Below are 10,340 nucleotides of genomic sequence, written 5' to 3'. Positions count from 1 at the left end.
TTTGGTGTCAATTACATACTCATCTTGCATTTTTCGAAAACTGCATTCATTCATAGTGTTCTTCATGATCTTCAAGTTGTTCTTGGTAAATCTTCTTGTTTGATCTTTGCATTTTCATGTTTTGTGTTGTATGGTGTTTTTCATATGCATTCTTGAATTCTTAGTGTCTAAGCATTAAAAATTTCTAAGTTTGGTGTCTTGCATATTTTCTTTGCATATAAAATTTCCAAAAATATGTTCTTGATGTTCATCATGATCTTCAAAGTGTTCTTGGTGTTCATCTTGACATTCATAGCATTCTTGCAGGCATTCATTGTTTTGATCCAAAATTTTCATGCATTGCATCATTTTCATGTTTTTCTCTTTCATCATAAAAAATTCAAAAATCAAAAAAATATCTTTCCCTTTTTCACTCATAAATTTCAAAAATTTGAGTTGACTTTTTCAAAACTTTTTAAAACTTAGTTGTTTCTTATGAGTCAAATCAAATTTTCAATTTAAAAATCTTATCTTTTTCAAAATCTTTTTCAAAAAATCAAATCTTTTTCATTTTTCTTATTTATTTTCGAAAATTATAAAAATATTTTTCAAAAATCTTTTTCTTATCTTTATCTCCTAATTTTCGAAAATAACATCATCAATTAGTGTTTTGATTCAAAAATTTCAAGTTTGTTACTTAATTGTTAAGAAAGATTCAAACTTTAAGTTCTAGAATCATATCTTGTGATTTCTTGTGAATCAAGTCATTAATTGTGATTTTAAAAATCAAATCTTTTCCAAAACTACTTTCAATCATATCTTTTCAAAATCATATCTTTTTCAAAAATTTGATTTTAAAATATCTTTTCTAACTTCCTATCTTCTTATCTTTTCAAAAATTGATTTTCAAAATTTGTTTCAACTAACTAACTAACTTTTTGTTTGTTTCTTATCTTTTTCAAAACTACCTAACTAACTCTCTCTCTCTCTAATTTTCGAAATATCTCCCTCTTTTTCAAAAATTCTTTTTAATTAATTAATTATTTTAATTTTTTATTTTAATTTTCGAAAATTACTAACCTTTTTCAAAAATAATTTTCGAAAATCACTAACTCTTTTTCAAAAATAATTTTCGAAAATTCTCTCTCTCTCTCTCTCATCTCCTTCTATTTATTTATTTATTTACTAACATCTCTTCCTCACTCACCAAAAATCCGAACTCTCTCTCGCTCTCTCTGAGTTCAGATTTTCTCTTCTTCTTTTCTTCTACTCACATAAGGGAACCTCTATACTTGGGTAAAAAGGATCCCTATTATTATTATTTTTTTGTTCCCTCTTTTTCATATGAGCAGGAGCAAGGACAAGAATATTCTAGTTGAAGCAGATCCAGAACCTGAAAGGACTCTGAAGAGGAAACTAAGAGAAGCTAAATTACAACAACCCAGCAAGCACCTTTCAGAAATTTTCAAACAAGAAGAGGAGATGGCAGCCGAAAATAATAATAATGCAAGGAGAATGCTTGGTGACTTCACTGCACCTAATTTCAATTTACATGGAAGAAGCATCTCAATTCCTGCCATTGGAGCAAACAATTTTGAGCTGAAACCTCAATTAGTTTCTCTGATACAGCAAAACTGCAAGTTTCATGGACTTCCATCTGAAGATCCTTTTCAGTTCTTAACTGAATTCTTGCAGATCTGTGATACTGTTAAGACTAATGGAGTAGATCCTGAAGTCTACAGGCTCATGCTTTTCCCCTTTGCTGTAAGAGACAGAGCTAGAGTGTGGTTGGACTCTCAACCCAAAGATAGCCTGAACTCTTGGGATAAGCTGGTCACGACTTTCTTAGCCAAGTTCTTTCCTCCTCAAAAGCTTAGTAAGCTTAGAGTGGATATTCAAACCTTCAGACAGAAAGAAGGTGAATCCCTCTATGAAGCTTGGGAGAGATACAAGCAACTGACCAAAAAGTGTCCTTTTGACATGCTTTCAGAATGGACCATCCTAGATATATTCTATGATGGTCTGTCTGAATTAGCTAAAATGTCATTGGATACTTCTGCAGGTGGATCCATTCACCTAAAGAAAACACCTGCAGAAGCTCAAGAACTCATTGACATGGTTGCTAATAACCAGTTCATGTACACTTCTGAGAGGAATCCTGTGAGCAATGGGACGCCTCGGAAGAAGGGAGTTCTTGAAATTGATACTCTGAATGCCATATTGGCTCAGAATAAAATATTGACTCAGCAAGTCAATATGATTTCTCAGAGTCTGAATAGAATGCAAGATGCATCCAACAGTACTCAAGAGGCGCCTTCTGAAGAAGAGGCCTATGATCCCGAAAACCCTGCAATAGTAGAGGTGAATTACATGGGTGAACCATATGGAAACACCTATAATTCCTCATGAAGAAATCACCCAAATCTCTCATGGAAGGATCAACAAAAGCCTCAACAAGGCTTTAATAATGGTGGAAGAAACAGGTTTAGCAATAGCAAGCCTTTTCCATCATCCACTCAGCAACAGACAGAGAACTCTGAACAAAATACTTCTAATTTAGCAAACTTAGTCTCTGATCTATCTAAGGCCACTGTGAGTTTCATGAATGAAACAAGGTCCTCCATTAGAAATTTGGAAGCACAAGTGGGCTAGCTGAGTAAAAGAGTCACTGAAACCCCTCGTAGTACTCTCCCAAGCAATACAGAAGAAAATCCAAAAGGAGAGTGCAAGGCCAGTGAAATGACCATCATGGCCGAATCCAAGGAAGAAGGGGAGGACGTGAATCCCAAGGAGGAAGACCTCCTGGGGCGTCCAGTGATCAATAAGGAGTTTCCCTTTGAGGAACCAAAGGAATCTGAGGCTCATCTAGAGACCACAGAGATTCCATAAAACCTCCTTACGCCATTCATGAGCTCTGATGAGTATTCCTCTTCTGAAGAGAATGAGGATGTTACTAAGGAGCAAGTTACCAAGTACCTTGGTGCAATCATGAAGCTGAATGCCAAATTATTTGGTATTGAGACTTGGGAAGATGAACCTCCCTTGTTCACCAATGAACTGAGTGATCTGGATCAACTGACATTGCCTCAGAAGAAACAGGATCCTGGAAAGTTCTTAATACCTTGTACCTAGGGCTGGAAGTGAGCCGAGCTGAGTCGAGCTAGACCAAGCTCAAGCTCGGCTCACAAAAATTGAGCTTGGCTCACGGCTCGACTCATTAACAATCGAACTTATTTCTTAAGCTCAAGCTCGGCTCACCAAAAGCTCACGAGCTGGCTCGAGCTCACGAGCTGGCTCAAATAAGAGAAACATAGATACATAATCTATAATTTTATATCAATAAATTATAACTTATATATTTAAAAATATTTGAAAAGATCAATTTCATATATTATTTATCTATCAATAAATTATAAATTTTTTATTTATGTCCTATATTAAAATTATATGTAAAAAATAAATATAAATATTAAATAATTAAGATATATATATATATATATATATATATATATATATATATATATATATATATATATATATATATATCGAGCCAGCTCACGAGCTAATGAGCTGAGCTTATCCAAACTCAAGCTCGGCTCATTTAATTTATGAGCTCAATTTTAGGCTCAAGTTTGGCTTACCAGCTCACGAGCTTAACTTATCGAACTGTTAACGAGTCGAGCTCGAGCTGGCTCATGAGCTGGCTAGACTCACTTCCAGCCCTACTTGTACCATAGGCACCATGATCTTTGAAAAGGCTCTGTGTGACCTTGGTTCAGGGATAAACCTCATGCCCCTCTCTGCAATAGAGAAACTGGGAATCTTTGGGGTGCAAGCTACTAAAATCTCATTAGAGATGGCAGACAATTCAAGAAAACAGGCTTATGGATAAGTAGAGGACGTGTTAGTAAAGGTTGAAGGCCTTTACATGATGATTTCATAGTCCTAGATACTGGGAAGGATGAGGATGAATCCATCATCCTTGGAAGACCCTTCCTAGCCACAGCAAGAGTTGGGATTGATGTTGACAGAGGCGAACTAGTCCTTCAATTGAATGAGGACTCCCTTGAGTTTAAAACTCAAGGTCATCCTTTTGTAAACATGGAAAAGAGGCACAGTAAGCTTCTCTCAAAATAGAGTCAACCAGAGCCCCCACAGTCAAACTCTAAGTTTGGTGTTGGGAGGCCACAACCAAACTCTAAGTTTGGTGTTGAACTCCCATATCCAAACTCTAAGTTTGGTGTTGGGGAGTCTCAACAATGCTCTGAACATCTGTGAGGCTCCATGAGAGCCCACTGTCAAGCTATTGACATTAAAGAAGTGCTTGTTGGGAGGCAACCCATCTTTTATTTATCTAATTTTAATTTATTTTTCTTGTTATTTCATGTTTTATTAGGTTCATGATCATGTGGAGTCACAAAATAAATATAAAAATTGAAAACGGAATAAAAAACAGCAGAAGAAAAATCACACCCTGGAGGAGGATCTCACTGGCGTTTAAACGCCAGTAAGGAGCATCTGTCTGGCGTTCAACGCCAGAACAGAGCATGTTTCTGGCGTTGAACGCCAGAAACAAGCAGCATCCTGGCGTTCAAATGCCAGAAATGCACAGTGAAGAAGAGTTGGCACTGAACGCCAGAAACAAGCATCTGGCTGGCGTTCAACGCCAGAAATATGCTGCATCTGGGCGCTGAACGCCCAGAACAAGCATCAATTCGGCGTTTAAACGCCAGAATTGTATGCAAAGGCATTTTACATGCCTAATGGGTGCAGGGATGTAAATCCTTGACACCTCAGGATCTGTGGACACCACAGGATCATCTCAGGATCTGTGAATCTCACAGGATCCCAACCCACCTCACCCTCTCTCTCTCCATTCATGGTCATCCCTTCTGTTTTCCATTCACCACTCACATCCATACACATATCCCTCCATCTCCTCCATACTTTCTTCTTCTTCTTCTATTCTTTCTTCTTTTGCTCGAGGGCGAGCAACATTCTAAGTTTGGTGTGGTAAAAGCATAAGCTTTTTGTTTTTCCATTACCATTAATGGCACCTAAGGCCAGAGAAACCTCAAGAAAGAGAAAAGGGAAGGCAATTGCTTCCACCTCTAAGCCATGGGAGATGGAAAGATCCATCTCACAGGCCCATCACTTAGAAAAGGATGGAGCAAACAAGAGAGCCTATTCATGGAGCTCAAGAAACACATGAGGAAGCTCACCATCAAGAGATCCCTGAGATACCTCAAGGGATGCACTTTCCTCCACAAAATTTTTGGGAGCAAATTAACACCTCCCTAGGAGAATTAAGTTCCAACATGGGACAATTAAGGGTGGAACATCAAGAGCACTCCATCATCCTTCATGAAATTAGAGAAGATCAAAAAGCAATGAGGGAGGAGCAACAAAGACAAGGAAGAGACATAGAAGAGCTCAAGGACATCATTGGTTCCTCAAGAAGGAAACGCCACCATCACTAAGGTGGATTCATTCCTTGTTCTTACATTTCTCTGTTTTTCGTTTTCTTTATGTTAAGTGCTTATCCATGTTTGTGTCTTATTACATGATCATTAGTCTTTAGTAACTTTGTCTTAAAGTTATGAATGTCCTATGAATCCATCACCTCTTTTAAATGAAAACTGTTTTAATTCAAAAGAACAAGAAGTACATGAGTTTTGAATTTATCCTTGAACTTAGTTTAATTATATTGATGTGGTGATGATGAGCGGATAATTTATACGCTTTTTGGCATTGTTTTTAGTATGTTTTTAGTAGGATCTAGTTACTTTTAGGGATGTTTTCATTAGTTTTTATGTTAAATTCACATTTCTGGACTTTACTATGAGTTTGTGTGTTTTTCTGTGATTTCAGGTATTTTCTGGCTGAAATTGAGGGACTTGAGCAGAAATCAGATTCAGAGGTTGAAAAAGGACTGCTGATGCTGTTGGATTCTGACCTCCCTGCACTCAAAGTGGATTTTCTGGAGCTACAGAACTCGAAATGGCACGCTTCTAATTGCGTTGGAAAGTAGACATCCAGGGCTTTCCAGAAATATATAATAGTCCATACTTTGGCCAAGAATTGACGACGTAAACTGGCGTTCAACGCCAGCTTTCTGCCCAAATCTGGCGTCCAGCGCCAGAAAAGGATCCAAAACCAGAGTTGAACGCCCAAACTGGCACAGAACTTGGCATTCAACTCCACAAATGGCCTCTGCACGTGCTACACTCAAGCTCAGCCCAAACACACACCAAGTGGGCCCCGGAAGTGGATTTATGCATCAATTACTTACTCATGTAAACCCTAGTGACTAGTTTATTATAAATAGGACCATCTTTTGATCATCTTAGGATCTTAGGATCATCTTTGAACGCATTGTTCTTAGATCAAGGGGGCTGGCCATCTCGGCCATGCCTGGACCTTCACTTATGTATTTTCATACGGTAGAGTTTCTACATTCCATAGATTAAGGTGTGGAGCTCTGCTGTTCCTCAAAGATTAATGAAAGTACTACTGTTTTCTATTCAATTCTTCTTATTTCTCTTCTAAGATATCCATTCGCACCCAAGAACGTGATGAAGGTGATGATTATGTGTGACGCTCATCATCCTTCTCCCTTATGAACGCGTGCCTGACAAACACTTCTGTTCTACATGAAATAAGCTAGAATGAGTATCTCTTAGATCTCTTAACCAGAATCTTCGTGGCGTAAGCTAGAATGATGGCGGCATTCAAGAGAATCCGGAAGGTCTAAACCTTGTCTGTGGTATTCTGAGTAGGATTCAATGATTGAATGACTGTGACGAGCTTCAAACTCGCGAGTGCTGGGCGTTAGTGACAGACGCAAAAGGAGGGTGAATCCTATTCCAGCATGACCGGGAACCGACAGATGAATAGCCGTGCCGTGACAGGGTGCGTGAGCATATTATTCACTGAGAGGAGGGGATGTAGCCACTGACAACGGTGATGCCCTTGCATAAAGCCAGCCATGGAAAGGAGTAAGACTGATTGGATGAAGATAGCAGGAAAGCAGAGGTTCAGAGGAACGAAAAGCATCTCCATTCGCTTATCTGAAATTCCTACCAATGATTTACATAAGTATCTCTATCCCTATTTTATTATATAATATTCGAAAATACCATTATCACTTTATATCTGCCTGACTGAGATTTACAAGGTGACCATAGCTTGCTTCATACCAACAATCTCCGTGGGATTCGACCCTTACTCACGTAAGGTATTACTTGGACGACCCAGTGCACTTGCTGGTTAGTTGTATCGAAGTTGTGACAATCATGAATTAAGATCAGAGCACCAAGCTTTGGAGCCATTACCAGGATTTGTTCGAGCCTGGAGATCACAATTTCGTGCACCAAGTTTTTGGCGCCGTTGCCGGGGATTGTTTGAGTTTTCGGCAAGCTTTTGGTCCGGTAACATCAGTGCCAGATTCCCTTTTGATCCGGCAACAGCACCAAGTTTTTGGCGCCGTTGCCGGGGATTGTTTGAGTTTGGACAACTGACGGTTCATCTTGTTGCTCAGATTAGGTAACTTTCTTTTCGTTCTCTTTTCAAAAATTTTTCAAAAATATTTCAAAATCTTTTCACCTGTTTTCGAAAAAAATGTTTTCAAAAATATATTTTTCTTCAGAATTTTTAAGAATGAATTCTAGTGTTTCATGATGATTTGTTGAATCCTGGCTGGCTGTAAGCCATGTCTAATCTTTTGGACTGGGGTTTCAACTTACCATCACAAAAGAAGAGATTTTCACACACTTAGTTGCTCTATACTTGAAAAGTATCCATATCTGCTGAAGCTTGGCTGGCCATTGGCCATGTCTAGTGTTTTGGACTGGAGCTTTCATTGAAAGCTTGGCTGGCTAGTGAGCCATGTCTAATTCCTGGACTGAAGCTTTAGACTAACATGGCAAGATTCCTGGAATTCATATTAAAAATTTTGGAATCCTTATTTTCTTTTTTCAAATTAATTTTCGAAAAAAAAAATTACCAAAAAAATTAGAAAATCACAAAAATAAAAAAATATTTTGTGTTTCTTGTTTGAGTCTTGAGTCATATCATAAGTTTGGTGTCACTTGCATATGCATCCTGCATTTTTTCGAAAATATCATGCATTCATAGTGTTCTTCATGATCTTCAAGTTGTTCTTGGTAAGTCTTCTTGTTTGATCTTGATGATTTTTTGTTTTGTGTCTTTTCATGTTTATCATATGCATTCTTGAATTCTTAGTGTCTAAGCATTAAAGAATTCTAAGTTTGGTGTCTTGCATATTTTCTTTGCATTAAAAATTTTTCAAAATTGTATCTTGATGTTCATCATGACATTCAAAGTGTTCTTGGTGTTCATCTTGACATTCATAGCATTCTTGCATGCATTCATTGTTTTGATCTAAAAATTTCATGCGTTGCATATTTTTCATGTTTTTCATAAAAATTTCAAAAATCAAAAAAATTATCTTTCCCTTTTTCTCTCATCAAATTCGAAAATTGAGTTGACTTTTTCAAAATTTTTAAAAATCAAGTAGTTTTTTATGAGTCAAATCAAATTTTCAATCTGAAAATCTTATCTTTTTCAAAATCTTTTTCAAAAATCAAATCTTTTTCAAAATCATTAGTTATTTTCGAAAATTTCAAAAATATTTTTCAAAAATCTTTTTCTTATTTTTATACCAAATTTTCGAAAATAACATGATCAATTAATGTTTTGATTCAAAAATTTGAAGTTTGTTACTTGCTTGTTAAGAAAGATTCAAACTTTAAGTTCTAGAATCATATCTTGTGATTTCTTATGAATCAAGTCATTAATTGAGATTTTAAAAATCAAATCTTTTTCAAAACTAACTTCAATCATATCTTTTCAAAAATATCTTCTTATCTTATCTTTTTCAAAAATATCTTTTCAAAATATCTTTTCTAACTTCCTAACTTCTTATCTTTTCAAAATTTGTTTCAACTAACTAACTAACTTTTTGTTTGTTTCTTAACTTTTTCAAAACTACCTAACTAACACTCTCTCTCTCATTTTCGAAAATATCTTTCCTCTTTTTCAAAAATTTCTTTTTTTAATTAACTAATTATTTTTATTTTTTATTTTTAATTTCAAAAATTTTCGGAAAAAAATACCAACAATTTTCAAAAACCATTTTCAAAAATCACTAACTCTTTTTCAAAATAATTTTCGAAAATTATCCCTCTCCCATCTCATTCTATTTATTCATTCATATCCTAACATCTCATCTCACATCTCTTCCATTCGTACAGTTGTGTTTCTTCCATTATATTACATTCTTTGTCTCCTTCTTTTCTTCCACTCACACAGGGATCCCTATACTGTGGTATAAAGGATCTCCATTATTATTATTATTTTTCTGTGCCCTCTTCTTTGTCATATGAGCAGGAGCAAGGATAAGAACATTCTTGTGGAAGCAGATCCAGAACCTGAAAGGACTCTAAAGAGAAAATTAAGAGAAGCTAAAATACAACAATCCAGAGATAACCTTTCAGAAATTTTCGAACAGGCAGAGGAGATGGCAGCCGAAAATAATGATAATGTAAGGAAGATGCTTGGTGACTTTACTGCACCTAATTCCAATTTACATGGAAGAAGCATCTCCATTCCTGCCATTGGAGCAAACAACTTTGAGCTGAAACCTCAGTTAGTTTCTCTGATGCAGCAGAACTGCAAGTTTCATGGACTTCCTTCTGAAGATCCTTTTCAGTTCTTAACTGAATTCTTGCAGATATGTGATACTGTTAAGACTAATGGAGTAAATCCTGAAGTCTACAGGCTCATGCTTTTCCCTTTTGCTGTAAGAGACAGAGCTAGATTATGGTTGGATTCTCAACCCAAAGACAGCCTGAACTCTTGGGATAAGCTGGTCACGGCTTTCTTAGCCAAGTACTTTCCTCCTCAAAAGCTGAGCAAGCTTAGAGCTGATGTTCAAACCTTCAGACAGAAAGAAGGTGAATCTCTCTATGAAGCTTGGGAAAGATACAAACAGTTGACCAAAAAGTGTCCTTCTGACATGCTTTCAGAATGGACCATCCTGGATATAATCTATGATGGTTTATCTGAGCTATCAAAGATATCACTGGACACTTCTGCAGGTGGATCCATTCATCTGAAGAAAACGCCTGCAGAAGCTCAAGAACTCATTGACATGGTTGCTAATAACCAGTTCATGTACACTTCTGAAAGGAATCCTGTGAGTAATGGGACGCCTATGAAGAAGGGAGTTCTTGAAGTTGATACTCTGAATGCCATATTGGCTCAGAATAAAATATTGACTCAGCAAGTCAATATGATCTCTCAGAGTCTGCATGGAATGCAAGCTGCATCCAACAGTA

General features: G+C 36.6%; 2 non-coding genes across 2 annotated transcripts; both read right to left on the bottom strand.

Moving 5' to 3' along the window:
* Window positions 1–1,857: 1,857 nt before the first annotated feature.
* Window positions 1,858–1,965, bottom strand: LOC112788566 (small nucleolar RNA R71). The gene has a single exon (XR_003195926.1). It is a non-coding gene; the product is annotated as a small nucleolar RNA R71 (small nucleolar RNA).
* Window positions 1,966–9,916: 7,951 nt separating this feature from the next.
* On the bottom strand, window positions 9,917–10,024 carry LOC112788226 (small nucleolar RNA R71). The gene has a single exon (XR_003195600.1). It is a non-coding gene; the product is annotated as a small nucleolar RNA R71 (small nucleolar RNA).
* Between the last annotated feature and the right edge of the window lie 316 nt (window positions 10,025–10,340).

This window comes from Arachis hypogaea, chromosome 20, assembly GCF_003086295.3.
Source record: "Arachis hypogaea cultivar Tifrunner chromosome 20, arahy.Tifrunner.gnm2.J5K5, whole genome shotgun sequence".
Taxonomy (NCBI): domain Eukaryota; kingdom Viridiplantae; phylum Streptophyta; class Magnoliopsida; order Fabales; family Fabaceae; genus Arachis; species Arachis hypogaea.
This window is presented reverse-complemented; position numbering and strand designations above follow the sequence as displayed.